Raw genomic sequence first — 14,890 nt, 5'->3', positions numbered from 1 at the left:
ATTTCTGAAGTGTATCTACAGTATTTTTATCGCCCAATCAAATCGCTCCTGGTTCTATTCCGTTTGCTGAAACAGAGTACGTAACCAGACTCTTCCTGACAGTCCGTCACTTTGATCTAGGTCTTCCCTAAAACTTAAGGCAATTGATTAAATGTATTACATGAAGGTGAAAATATGGTTCGTATGGTGCTTGGTCCAGCAGGTTATAAAAAGATTCTACACGTGGCAATTACCAAATGTATAAGCTTGCAGCCATTTTGGATAGTTTCATTTGTAATGGTTTGGCTGCTAACCCGACTGTTAACCGGTCATAATTTGGGACAGAAATTTGCGGCGAGTCCGACAGTGTTTGAATGGGATTAGGTCTAAGCAAACGAAACACTACGATGGGTATCCACGAGGTTCGGCATGCGATCGAGTAACTTGTATATATATAAAAGACCTTATGTTCTACAGTGCACTCATCCATCTAAGCCCCAGGGTAAATACGATAGCAAACAAATGAGAAGTGGTCCAAGGTTTAGTTTACATTTGAACACGTTTCATTTATAAGTTTATCGCACTGAGAAAATCGGTAATAGAGAGAGAGAAGAAGTATAATGCTTTGATTTTGTGTTAGCAAAATGTCCAATAATCGATTGGCTGAACAGATACCACTCAATAACTTCTAACCGTATCCAATCTAAAAGCTACATCAAATGTCCAACTTTTTCATTTCAGTCACATTATTCTGGGTAAAGTTGACAATGAATAAAATGTTTAATAAATAATTTATAAAGCATTTGCAATCAGAAAAAAGACCTGCAACAGACAGATTTAGCTCTTGTATAATGTATCTTTAAGTATATCTTCAAAAAAGGAGTTCTTCAATTTGCTGATCTGCACCTGAGAGCTGATGGAAATGATTAATGTTTTATGCCCTAACCTTAGAATAGCTGGAACAAGGATACACTTTATCTATTGATTGATGTCTTACAGTGGTGAAGACATTAAATATTTAAGATAGAAAGAAAAATCCGTTTTATATTCCCAATTGTAATCGGGAACTTGTATATATTATCTTTATAGCCTACCTACTCATGCTGAGTTATTAGTTAAATTGGCCGTATAATTCATTTGACTGTCAAACTGTTGTCTTGGAGACTCTAGATTCGCCCACCTTTACTTATTAAGGTCAACTGTTTATCAATATTATAGTTAATCAATTTAAAAACCAAGATAGAAGAACATCTAAAATTCATTTACAGGGTATTTTCGCAATCAAAGACTTAATTCCCAAATATTAAACCTACATAATATGCACCTGTAAAATAAATTAAATTTCTGAAAGTTTCCTTCTTAGATTATGTTAAAGGATCTCGAAATATGTAAACTTACAAATTTGTCATAGTCAAAAGTGTAAAATAATGCCCATTTCCAAAGTGCTACGAATTAAACAGGCTAATGCGTCCACAGAGCCGATACACAACACCCGAAATAAACATTTGATATAGATTTGGGGCCACGCCTTCCATTTAACTGTCGGATGAAGCGAATATTCATTGTCCTGAAATGAAATAAAAACAATAGCTTTAGAAACTCGTTTTTTGAAATTTGTCAAACTCCTTTTCAGGTAGCAGTGTAACCATTCCCATTGTGGGAGTCTCGCTGGCTCAGTAAGACGTTGGTCTGCTTTCTCGATGTTCTGTGGTCGATCTCGGTGTTGGCCGAGGATGTTCATCGAGATTTTCTCGCGTGGTTCCCCCTTATCAGTGATTTAGGGCAGAGGGTCTGGCAAGGGACAGCGCATAGTCGTTCGGGTGGGACGTCAAACAGAGGTCCCGTGTACACATGGGTGTGCACGTAAAAGAACCCTTGACAGATAGAAATTGAAATAACAGTAGACCATAGTGCAGCTGTTCGCGCAAAATTTCCCTCATAGAATACTGTATGGCGCATATGACCGTCTTCATTAGCCCAGTCGGAGCAGAACAGTAGGACGTTAAACCCAAATTCATTTCATTTAATCTCCAAATTGAACTACACATGTACTGTCAGAGAGTACAAGAGATCGCAATATATCTTTCTTCACATGATAGAATCGTTGTTTCTGGATGTTTGTACCGCAGAAGATAATATCCTTGATTTTGATAATTTTCTTAATGTTGACTATGTGTACTTCATTCTGGTCACGACTCTTTCTCTGGCCGTAATAGATAATAAAACCATTGTACCCGTTACCTAGTATTGGACACTCCTTTACTAAAAGTACAATTTTATTTGTTTATTTGGATTATTCCCATTATTGTTAGACATCGTAACCGACATTAAGTGACGTCGTCATGCCTACAAGGCGATACAAACATAGGCTAGATTGCTTCACCAGACAAGTTGTCATGGTGAAAATAAATATTTTTGATAGGCATTATAAAGTATGAAAACACAAAATATATACATGTACAGATTGTTACAAAAGATGTAGAGCAATATAAAACGCCGACATCGCGTCACGTATCACACCAGTATTCTCTACGCTGTTAAACAAAAGCCTTCCATTTGAAGCCAACGGAATATTTAGTTGAATCAATAAACAAATGCAAGAATTATGTTAACTTAGAAACTGTTCAAGACATTTTTATATTTACAGATTAAGTTTGTTTCAGTAAGTTTACAGGGGTGTTTGTTTCATCAAAACATAGTCTTTAAGAAAAGTATTTTTATATAACAGATTTGATGAACTGTTAAATATTCTATTTCATTTCGTTAAAGGAAAGGTTAAGTCCACATAAATCAAAAGTTCCAAATCCAAACGTAAAGTGAATTCGGGTATATTTGTTGTGTAAACCTTCAATATAATAATATTCCCCTCACAGATGAATTACGATGCACTTGTTATTAAAGGTTATTAAAGATGTATTATGTAAGAACCAGCTAAATCCAGCTAAATCTGTCCATTGCAGGTTTACGGGTGGGTGGGGCTTCAAATATTATATAAATTATTCACATGACACGCCCATAATCGACTTTCCAGAGTATCGGGTGGTCATGACTTTGTATGGATTAATACAAAATCGCCACTTGATAATTTAATGTAAAATTATAATCTTCCGACTGTTTAAATGAATACAAATATTTCTTATATTTGCTACTACGATTAAAAGACTGGTTGCGCGAACACTGTGTACATTCAACTCTTCTTAGTAGAGTTTGCCCATGTCTATGTAAGAGGAAGACGCGTAATATATTTTCAGTGATTTCCAACTGTAACCAAAGCTTGAATTTTTTGCTTATACCTCATAATACAAATGGCAATAATGACCAAATTTTCCGTTTTGATCCGGACAACGAAGCTGCTTAGGGTAATCTTCGTTGCTTTGCAACTTATGTATACATATTTAAAAAGATCTAATTTCACACGATTTGTTGACACATAACTTCAATAATGCAAGTTTGTCGATTGAAGTGACAATGACATAAAGTAAAGAAATCCGAGTGGCCTTCTGAATAAATTCATTATTTGCATTGATGATTTTAAATGTGTATGAAATGACTCACACAAAATGTAAACGAAATAGTTTAATCTGCTAGTATCTGATATTATCTGTAGGATAAAAATCGTATATTGATTAACAGTTCTGTTGATATTTATATCTTCTGATTCGTTTCAGTAAATCTACTATAAAATGTAAATGAAATTGAAAGCTACAGATATAAATGAAAACAGTTTCATAAAATCCCGTTGCCATAAATATAAATTACAAAACGTTTTCCCAATTCAGATCAGTTTCAACAACATCCAGAAAATAAGAAAAATAAAAAAACACAACACGATTTATATGGAAATCAATCACTGATTTATACACATACATATTATATAGCACGACGCTTGGACAGTTATTCTCTTATCGTTTTCAAGCACAAATCTGTATATAAACCAGTGTTTGTCTTCCATATAAATTGTGTTGTGTTTTTTAATGTGCTCAATAGCTAATTAATGTCACTCAAGGATTATCTTCAGAAATTAATTTTCTATAGAAAATAATTGGGTTATGGTCTTACAGTACCCCAACGGGCTGATGAAGTGGAGTGATATAAGCCCCCCCCCCCCCGCCCCCCGCGAAGAACTTTCCAGCACTTGGACCTCCTGGTTTGTGCCTCGGCGCTTTACTCCTCGAGCTGACATGCCAACCACCCCGCTCCGCCCCATGCAGTAATTACATAGTAACCGAACCTGTTATACCGTTTAAATGATGTAATAAATCCGCGGAACGGGCGGGTTCAATGGAGGGGAGATAACTGTCTTGAAAAACACAAAATACATGTATGACATTAGATCACGTTTGCTTTACATACTGCGAATGATTAGAAATGTTTCTATGGAAAGTGCTGTCTAGCACCTGTGAAACAGATAGAATAAATAAATGGACATAATCCATTCCTTGTGTGTAAAATAAATCACAGATGGGTCATATTATTATCCCTAAAGTAAAGAGTTGTAGTAATCGTGTAATTAAGTAAAAAAAATAAAAATAAAATGAATATATCTATTTAAAACACATTAAGATGACGGTGTGAATTCAATAGATTAATCGAACTGAATAGCAGTAGTTTTCAGAGCATAGACCTATTGTTTCAAATTCTATATATCTAACCTTTATTCTGACACGTTAGAGCTTTTACTTGGCATGTAGACATTAAACTTGTTTCATTGTACTCGTTTCAACAATGGGTTGAGTTCCCTTTTATTGGTTAATTACACGTGGGTTAACTATTTATCACCGAGGAAATCAACACGAGGCAATAATCGACCAGTTAACCGTCATAATGGACGCTGGTAACTAACTCGAATTGTTTTGATTTAGAAACAACATCGATTTATCGATTAGAATAAAGGAGGTTTTATCATAATAAGCATATAACTGAACCAGTTATTATAAAACGGTTATAATGACAAAATGATATATACCTCGATACAAAGGAATAATCGACATCTAAATGAATGGTAAATGAGAAGTAGTCCTCTATGAACACTTCAAACATCAATTCTTAGCCCTATTTACTCAGAATAGCAGGAAATAATTTTCAAGTATCTGAATGTGTTTATTATTTTGTTACAGTTGAATCTTTCCGTTTCTTCACTACATGAAATTAAATTATTAATATTTCAAAAAGAATTCGTGAGGTTTACTGGTATATTCGGATGCGCTTTAAATTTGAAACATAATGATGAATGACACGCAAATCACCAGTGGCTCTATATTGGTATATGGACGCCTGCAAATTGTCAAAAAAAAGTCAACCATAATCGGGCTTATGACAGAAAATCAGCATTAAGGCCCAAATTGGTCACCAGTTTTACTATGTCTAGCCGTTCCGATGTGACGAAAACCCGAGGTTCCGTGTACACATTGGCGTGCACGTAAAAATCCCTTGCCAGTTGGAATTCGATATAAGAGTAGGCCATAGTGCCGCTGCCCGGACAAAATTTCCCTCATAGCACACAAAATTTCCCTCATAGCACACTGCATGGCGTATGCCCGACTTCATTAAGGCAGAACAGTAGGACGTTAAACCCCATTTCATTCATTACTTTGTCAAAAATAAACCAGTTGATGACACAGATGAATAAACTGGAGGCGATTGAATTGGATACGGAACATGTCTTGTAATTTCCAGGTCATTAGTTGTGACGCAACTAATTACATTATAAATAGATGGGTGTAAATTATACATAAATCATTCAGTTGCCTGCAGATTTCGAGCATTAAAAAATCCTTCGAGATGTAAATTGTTCTTAAAAACAAATGGAAAAGGTTGAGACCTTGCATGATCTTTGAGATTTTATCTGTGAAAAGTGGAACATGAACAGGGGGGTGGGGCTGACTGGTTTCCATGGTTTAATATGTTTTATATGTTGTGCCATATACATCTATTTATCTATCATACTGACATATACAAATTGTATTTGTGTGAGTGTGACGGAAAATAACCAGAATATGACCCCTTTTCATTGTTGATGCGGCCAGGGGCCCAATGCAATCTTAATCCGGCCCTGATGAAAAGACGAACTACATTCGTCTCTCTTAGTCTATACATAGGATTAAGTTATTGTTGTTAATATTTATCATCCAAAACTGTCATTGTTTGCGACACCACTTTGGTGTAAGCGGACGTTAAATAGTGCGATTTCACGTTCACGCGCCAAAGATCACCGTAAGTTCATCAAAGGGTCACTATTTTTTTTTTAAATCCCAAAGATCATAGCGCCATTATTATGCATACTCTTAGCAAAATAAAAGCTGTCTTTATAATGTTTTAGGATACTTTACTAATGTATATTTGAAAGCTATAGCATATAAGTGAGAGCAGTTTGGCAATTGCACAATGTTACGCAAATTATGTTTAATTGGAACAACTAAAAACAATTATCATATTTAATATAACAATATATACATAAGTACTCATTTCATATACAAATACAAGTTATTTAATATCCATTTTTCTCCTTTGGTTTAATATGTCATTTCTATTTCTACTGTCAATATTGTATAAGCAATTCTTCTAACTCGGTTAAAGATGCATTATGCATTTACATTAGTAAACAAAGTCTCGATTATCCATTATTATATTCCCGTCCTCATTAGCCCAGTAGGACGTTAAATCCCATTTCATTTTATTTTTTAATTAAATTATTAAACGACGATCTTGTTTCAATCCGCGAGCATCCGATGGCCACGATAGTAGATTATTGTCTTGTCGTGTCTGATTTATAATTTATATAACATTTGAGACAAAAAGAAAGACCTGTTATAGGTAGATTTAGCGAGCTCTTGCGTAATGCGTCTTTAATCTACACCCAAATGTCGGTGTTTTAACTAAAACATGTGAACTGAAATCAACGCCAACTCACAACGTAGCGTCAAACTCGTCTATATTCATTTTGATTACCCTTGTGCCTATAAATGCAAATGAGGGCTGTATGTTTTGCTGTTTCCATCTATAAAATGCACAACATGACACTCATGAGATATAAAACTAGATTTTAAAGATCATAAACTTTAGTGATAACGAAGCGTCATATTTACTACTTATATCGAGTAATGAGCGATAACTTTATTTAATGATGACGGTGATGATGATGATGATGATGATGTGTTAGTAGTAATGTACGATGTTTTGCTACACTAATGATGATAACCGACTTGCGTTGATGTCCTCTGGTGTTTGGTTTTCGTTCAAATTATCCACTCGATGCTGACTTAACCATTCTTCTATATGTCTGAAAAAAGCGAGAACAGTTTTCAGTGTACCTGCAGGTTTGATCAAACTCAATCTGGTTAAGACACAGATCTTATTTCGTTTCGTTTTTTATAGTTCAAAATTTCGTTTTACTTGTCTTTACTACACTAGGATCTGGAAGAGTTGTTATCATTGACATGTACTGGGTGATGTGAGGGATTAGGCAATGAAACGGTCTGTTACGGTGAGCTTTTGGCGTGAGGTGCACGGAACTGTGGGTAATCCACTAGAAACATGATTGGTTAATCAAATGTCTGACGTCATTGGGTCAAAATCCGCTCGTATGACTTCTGACGCGACCCCACAAGCCAACTGGACAGATAGATCTTCGTGTAGTGTAGGCCAACGAAAGAATAAAAAAACGAAACGAAATATTTTAATTGGATCAAACTATAAACTTACAGTGTGTTACCCTCAAGATTACCGTGGTATTGTATTGATGAGACGTTAAATTCCATTGAAAGGAAATTTACCCGTCTATCATTCTGATGTTTAGAAAATATATGCTTGTTCGTACTCCAATCAATATCAAATTTGTTTTTGAATACACATTCTACATATTCATCTACGATCATCTGATGTTATGTGCACAGTGCATACTATGACACATTGATGTAATATGCGTTAAAATCAATATTTAACACGTTTTATAGCTAGATATAATATAACACTGAGATAGTATTAAATACACGTATCCTTTCAAATCAGCGATGTTCGAAATTTTAAAAGTTTTTAATTTACAATAGCAACTCGTTGATTTAATTGCACGGCTGTGCAAATATAGTCTCTATATGATCTTTACTGAAAGAGGCTGTATCACTTTCATCAATAATTTAAAGTAGCCAAGTCTGACCTCAGTATCACCCGCAGTCTTCGACATTGCAAACATTGCTGTTGTTAGCTTACCGCGAAAAGATGGGCTTCTGGTATCCAATATTATTTAAGACACAAGAAAAAATTAAACTTGGCACACTAATCGTGTGCCAGAATGCTTTCGGACGTCATTTGTAATGAGCGACTCGGTGAACGAGGCAAAACATACCCCGCAGGAGAATACTACTGGTGTCGACTAGAATAACAGGACGCCAAAGACTGTTATTTAATTTGGATTCTTCGCGTATTTCACCGAACATAACAGATTAGTAATTACAGTTAAACAAAAACGACTGAATGTAATATATATACATTCATATATACAATATTATATTCCTTGCGACCCATTTGTGTCCATTTCTCGGTGCCAAAGAATAGCGATTTTGGTCCTTTAACTCTTCTAAAAGCGAAGCATTAACCTATTTAGACTACCAGCATTCTTTAACCCCCTTTTGGACATTTTGTACTACTCGTTAATTGATCGAATCTGAATATTCCAACGATAACTTGCTTGATTTGTCTGAAGTTTGCATACAATCAAATATCAATTCATGTTTCATTTAGCCTAGGTGGTTTGTAAACGTGTCGGATCTATAGAAACATATGTGCTAATATTTACAATTATATTCCTCTGTGCCTGTTTCAAAAGAATGTTCCATTTAATAGGTGCTGGATAAATTGGTGCCAATATAATGAATGAATAAATGAATGAATGAAATGGGGCCTAACTGGCTACTTGTCTGCTCCAGTCGTGACAATGAAGACAGACATACGCCGTACCGTGTGCTAGGGACAAACTTTACTTGGATAACAATCGAATTCTGACTGTCGAGGGTTCTTTTACGCGCATGCCAAGATGTACTACACTGGTCCTCAATTTTTCGTCCCATCCGAACGACTAAACGATGTTCCTTGCCTGGCCCTCTTTCCTACACCGCTTGCAAGGGGAATCACACTGGAAAATTCCTGGGAACATTCTCGGGCAACATCGGGATCGAACGCAGGATCGCCTGGTTACTGAGCCTGTGCCTTGCTCACTAAGCCATCGTGGCCTCTTGATGCCAATATAAGTAAGTAATGTGAAAAATATTTAATATTTGTTTCCCAATAGTATATGCTACTCTACTAACCTGTTAGTTGATATAATAGGCATAGGACCAGAACTTTCACTGTACCATGGAAACACTTTAGATTTACTCGTATTACACGTATAAGTTGGATGACAATAATCATCATCATCATCATAAATGTTTTTATCATTATTTAACTTATTACTGGAACATTGTCTAAAATTACGCCTAGTTCTACTCTTAAGCTTTGTCACCCGAAGTTTTCTTTTTAATTGACCCCGTAAATATGTAGAAAGTATTAAAAGGAAGAATCCGAGAAATGTAAGAGTAATACCGAACACTTCCATAATACTAGTTATTTCATGTTCCAGGGCTCCCTCGAAGGCTAAAACAGCCAAAATAATTCCAATGTGTATAGCGAACAGTCCAAGTAGCGCTACATACGCCCATGTTTCTCTTTGAATTTTGAAGAGCAAATCGGACATTTTGATCATTCGGTGCTGCTGAGTTATAACAAGAATAGCCGAAATGAGGGTCCTTAAATTCTACTTAATCACATATCTTCAACAATCTGTTGGTGTCACACAGGTTAACATTCGGAATTTTTACACAAACGCGTTTCTGTTTCTTCTGAATAGCACTAAGATTCACCTAGGTGGCCCTCTTTAATTATTAATTCGTCAATCTAACCTAACACACGAACTAAATTAACTTCTTCCACTGTAACAGGAGTTTTTCTTCTTTTTTCGTTAGGCCTTTTTTACCTAAATCCTTTTACATTGGTGTAAGCAAGAAATATCGGTCGTCAAATAAACAGTACCTGCATACAGTTGCTTCTATTCCTGTGTGTTTTTATCAGCACTGTTCCTGCATTCACCCTTATCAAAACAGACACGATTCTATTCGCGATTATTATTTGTAATGCAATCGGCAGATTGAATAATATTTGATCTAACCCACGTGCCTATGAATATATTTCTTAATTACTTTAACTGGTGCCGTCTGCAACATCAAATTTAGGAATCACCGTTGTTACACTGACTTATAAAATTGCAAACATACTCCTAACACAAGATGGCGAATCTCTTTAAAATTTATGATATATATGTCTCCTTTAGTTTTCAGTTATTCAGCAACACAGACCACAGGGTTTCCACTTTGTTATGTTGCCAGGAAAACGTTATTAAAAATCGCTGAGACTAAATCTGTCATTATTGTCTTACCAACCCTATTGGTTTAGTTAATGCTGTAGCTGGATTGCCATACTGAAATTACATAGACAAAACACATTGAAAGCTATCCAAAACATTTTTCAGTTTTATAGTTGCTGCGGTTAGTACTCGTTGTGTTTATTTAATCGAGTTTTCATGTGAGTAAACAAACACTATTGATATATCTACCTTGATTATAAATTAATATGGACGAAGTTTTAGTGGTGTACTGTACTTGATAACATTATATGGCCGTTTTTTCTTATTAATATGTGATTGAATTATTAGTGTGACGGATACAACTCAATGGCATTGTTATAGGAATTTACTATTTTTATATAGTCGAAAGTTGTATTATAGGAAGTGTCCAGCAACAATGATATGTACTAAAGAGACAATTTACCGAGACATTTTCCAGTATTTCTGTGAAAACGTGATCAGAACTCCTTAGTTTTAAATTGTGTGATTCGACTTACCCCCTTCCCCCGTCGCTGCCCCTCATTAATTAACAGTATAAAAATCCATTATCATTTTGTTTCTATGGAACGCGTCAATCTGAGCTATTTTGGTTGGTGTGCATGTTATAATATTCTGGTTCAGATGTGTGCCACCATTGACATCCCGATTATTTAAAAAAAAACATCTCGGAGAACGCCCCCCCCCCCCACCCCGTCTCTTCTCGCCCCAAATACCATGATCCGTCACTGGCTAAGGACTGCTTTAGATTCTGTACTATTCCATTAATGGTATATTTACCTTGTCTAATGTGATTAATATCGATATTGTCCCTCGCCATCATTAACATCCACCAAAATCCCATGGCATTCTGAAACAAAATATAAAAGGGTTATGATAATACTTCACACGGGTTAGTTATATTGTTCTAATGAATTATTTATGATTTGTACTTCATTTGTTGTAAACGAATGGGGTAAGAACTACAAAATAGTATCTCTTTGTGGCGGATAAATTCAGATTGCACTATAAGTGGCTAATATCCAGTACTACATCCAACTCGGCACAATTTTCACGCCTTGAATGCCTTTGAGTCACTTCTACTAGCCAGCAGTTAAATTTTTCATAGATGTGTATTTCAGTTGGCCATAGCTGGAAATCTCAAGATGTCTTGATAATATAAACTTTTGTTTGCAGTTGTTCTGACCAATCTCAAGATTAAAACATCTCAGGGCATATGTTGCACACAAGTCGAAACAACAGAACTGAACAGTCGGAAGAGCATATTATTATTCGACAAATACATTAACTGTGTTGGGTTCCTGTATGAAAGAAGACTTACAGAGCGTACATTAAGATTGTTTCATAAACCACAAGATACAGATTAGATATCAATATTTCAGTAGCATTGTCCTATTCAATACATCTAATCTTTTCTATTTTTTTGACAGGTGATGCTTTTTTGTCTATAGGTTATCTCAGTGGCATAGCTTAAACATTAATGTTAAAAATACTTGAAACCATGCCCACTCCCAAGAGACTCACCCCACGATGGATAATTCCAGTTATTATAGCAACGAAGTGTAAAAGGATTGTAATTCCATAAATAAATTTGCAACTGATGACAATTACTTTTTTAAATCTTTAGAATTGTAGTAGAATATGAATTAAACACATAATTGACAATGAGTTACGAAAGGTTACAGTTCACAATATGCCAGCACTGAACACAAATGACAAACCGAATTCAGACCTGTTATCTATGGGAACCTACTTCAAGAAATATTACCCTCACTGAACACGGTGACCGAAACTCATAACTTGACTCGTGCACGACATCCTTAACAAAACAGTCTAGCCATAACTGGACATAGTTTAATTATGAAGGCATATTATATGCCACGACAAAGCATATCAAAATAAGTTCAACTAGTTGAACAATTCCACTTGCTTAGCAATAGAACGCTGTGCATTTGTGATTTTATTCCGTGTATCTCTTGTAATGGCATACCTTAATGTCACGAATAAAAAGAAATTAGTCTGATTATACCTACACACCGTGTGTGTTAACGACACATTGCCTGTAGTCAAGCTATCAAATACTTAATGAAGATCAGTATGTCTGGTCATCAGAAAAGTACAACTCTCATTGGTTCATTAGTGTCAGTTATTTCTTCCATCCTACATTTATGTGTTATCAGGTGTCATATTAAGATATATTTAGTTCCTTGAGCACTCAAGAGACATTAAAAGATAATTACCTCTTGAAATAAGCCGTTATTGCACATGTGGAAAACGGATGGTTTCATGAAACACGTTAAAATATTCAACTGTATTCAAAAGATTGTAAGCAAATATCATTTTCAGGCGGTCTTCCTTGTTCCATTAAACATGCCATAGTCATTTTTCCATTAAAAAACTTTTAAAAACGCCTTTGTTCCAAAACAGTTAGTGATACATATGTAAACCAAAAATTGTTATACAAATTTCCCAAATGCTTCATAAGTTGTATCTGATGCCTTTAATCTTTATCACGTATGTACTGATGATACGGATGCTAATCAAAAATATATGTAACAGCTGTCCGCAGAGCAACTAAAATGGAATCTACAGAGTGTGTATCAAACAACCCAAGGCATTGTTCAAGAACATAATTGAATCCAAAGTCTGCCCAGTTAAAATTGGGTTGCAATGATTGCAATAGCTTAATGTTATCTTTTGAAGTACTTTTATTTAATGATAATAATTATGAAAGATCGGGAGTTCGTACGATTTGTTCAAATTGTGTATGTTATCATTTGTGAATGCATCACATCACGGTGTTTCAAAAAATACATTAAATACGGTAAGAGACTGAAATTAATGAATAGCCATGTTTCCCAATCGTGTCAGTTGCAGTGTAACAAATACATACAATCAATCAACGTTTTGTTATCTGCATTTTAATTATAAACTGACTTTATTGAATAAATATCGATTCACGTCAGTACAAGAAGGCATCTGTTGATGCTTTTACACAGTTGCACAAAGCCAATATTTTTGGACATGTAATTACATCATTCCTCAATCTAGTTTCCCTATTAAAATATTCCAATTCGGCGCTTAATTAAACGGAATGTTGTGCACCCTACGACAATTCTATTTTCAAAGTATGATCATCACAAATTATTGATTCTAATCAATTAATATAGGAAACTGGTACGATACGTATATAGATGCATATTGTGAAATTATAATTCATTACCTTGGTGACCTCTATGACATATCATGTAACAAATTCCCACCTCCGTATTTGAAGAGACGTCAGAACTTACAATTTAGAAATATTTAAGACACTTCACAACATATAATGCGATTCCTTGTCATGGCTTATTTGTCCTGGACACAAAAGCAATCCACCTACTAAATATAGCTGACGCATTCGATAAACCACATGTCAATGAAACTGCTTAATGTAAACGTGTGAATCGATGTATATTATCAAATAGCACACAGAAGTATACATATCTTATCGGAAGTATACACAACCTACATAACCCTTCGAATAATACGGCAGGAAATACAGTGTTTAATGATAATCTACACAAGAAATTTATTGTAGCACAAAACATGGCGAAGCTTGTTAATGAATATGAATTTAAACTTTATATCAAAATACATATTCAAATATAGGTTTGAATATTTATGAATTTCCTGACAATTAAGCTAAAGGTAGTGTATCGATTAAAGGAAATTTAATTAACTTACCTGTTATTTATATTCTAATTTTAAGTGAAGTTCTATATAGTATGCATTGCAACAATTGATTTAGAGTTTACTGTTTTCCTCACACAGTTAGAGTGCTATGATTTAGGTCAGAGTTTCATTGTTCTGTTGTGTTTACGTATTAATCATCTTCTTTGTACACTTCCATCCACCACAATGCTACATAAAAGCCGCCCTAACAATTAAGAGGTGTTGTATAGCGATATTAATGTTTGAGACGTAGCTTACATGTACATCCCAAAAGACTTAATTATATCGCCGACAACATTAAAACCACCATTAAAACTACGTATAACGCCCATCTGGTACATGTATACATATTTATATGACCGAATAGCAGAGAAATTTTATTCACAGCTGGTTATGTTATTCAATAATCATCTGATGTCTAAATTTATTGATTTTAACATAACAATAGTTTATTATATTACAAGAAATCTGATGATATATACTATTGTGTTCTGATAATATCGGTTTGCGATTTTAGAATATTACCGTTTTCTTGGGTTTATTCCGTTTTTATACTGCACTGTATATTTATTTTTCAAATTTGTAATATAGTTATTTTTTTTTCTGAATTGATGAGTAGACACGTATTCTAATTTATTTCAAATGTCATAAGTGAATACGCGTGAACATAATAATTTACAAAAGCTAACCAAGAGATGCATCTTTAGGGCTGTACAACAATTTGTGCATGTCACAATGTTACTTCTGGGAGGTTGAAGGGGTGCGGGG

At 34.8% G+C, this 14,890-nt stretch overlaps 1 long non-coding RNA gene across 2 annotated transcripts; it reads right to left on the bottom strand.

The window, feature by feature from the left end:
- Positions 1 to 6,399: 6,399 nt before the first annotated feature.
- On the bottom strand, positions 6,400 to 14,451 carry LOC126811540 (uncharacterized). Of its 2 annotated transcripts, none has more exons than XR_007675632.1 (4): positions 14,135 to 14,451; positions 11,189 to 11,258; positions 9,282 to 10,486; positions 6,400 to 7,258 (listed from the first exon to the last, which is right to left on the bottom strand). It is a non-coding gene; the product is annotated as an uncharacterized LOC126811540 (long non-coding RNA). The 2 variants fall into 2 exon arrangements; XR_007675633.2 differs by lacking the exon at positions 14,135 to 14,451 and adding an exon at positions 13,632 to 13,815.
- Positions 14,452 to 14,890: the final 439 nt, after the last annotated feature.

This window comes from Patella vulgata, chromosome 2, assembly GCF_932274485.2.
Source record: "Patella vulgata chromosome 2, xgPatVulg1.2, whole genome shotgun sequence".
In the NCBI taxonomy this organism is placed as follows: Eukaryota; Metazoa; Mollusca; class Gastropoda; family Patellidae; genus Patella; species Patella vulgata.
This window is presented reverse-complemented; position numbering and strand designations above follow the sequence as displayed.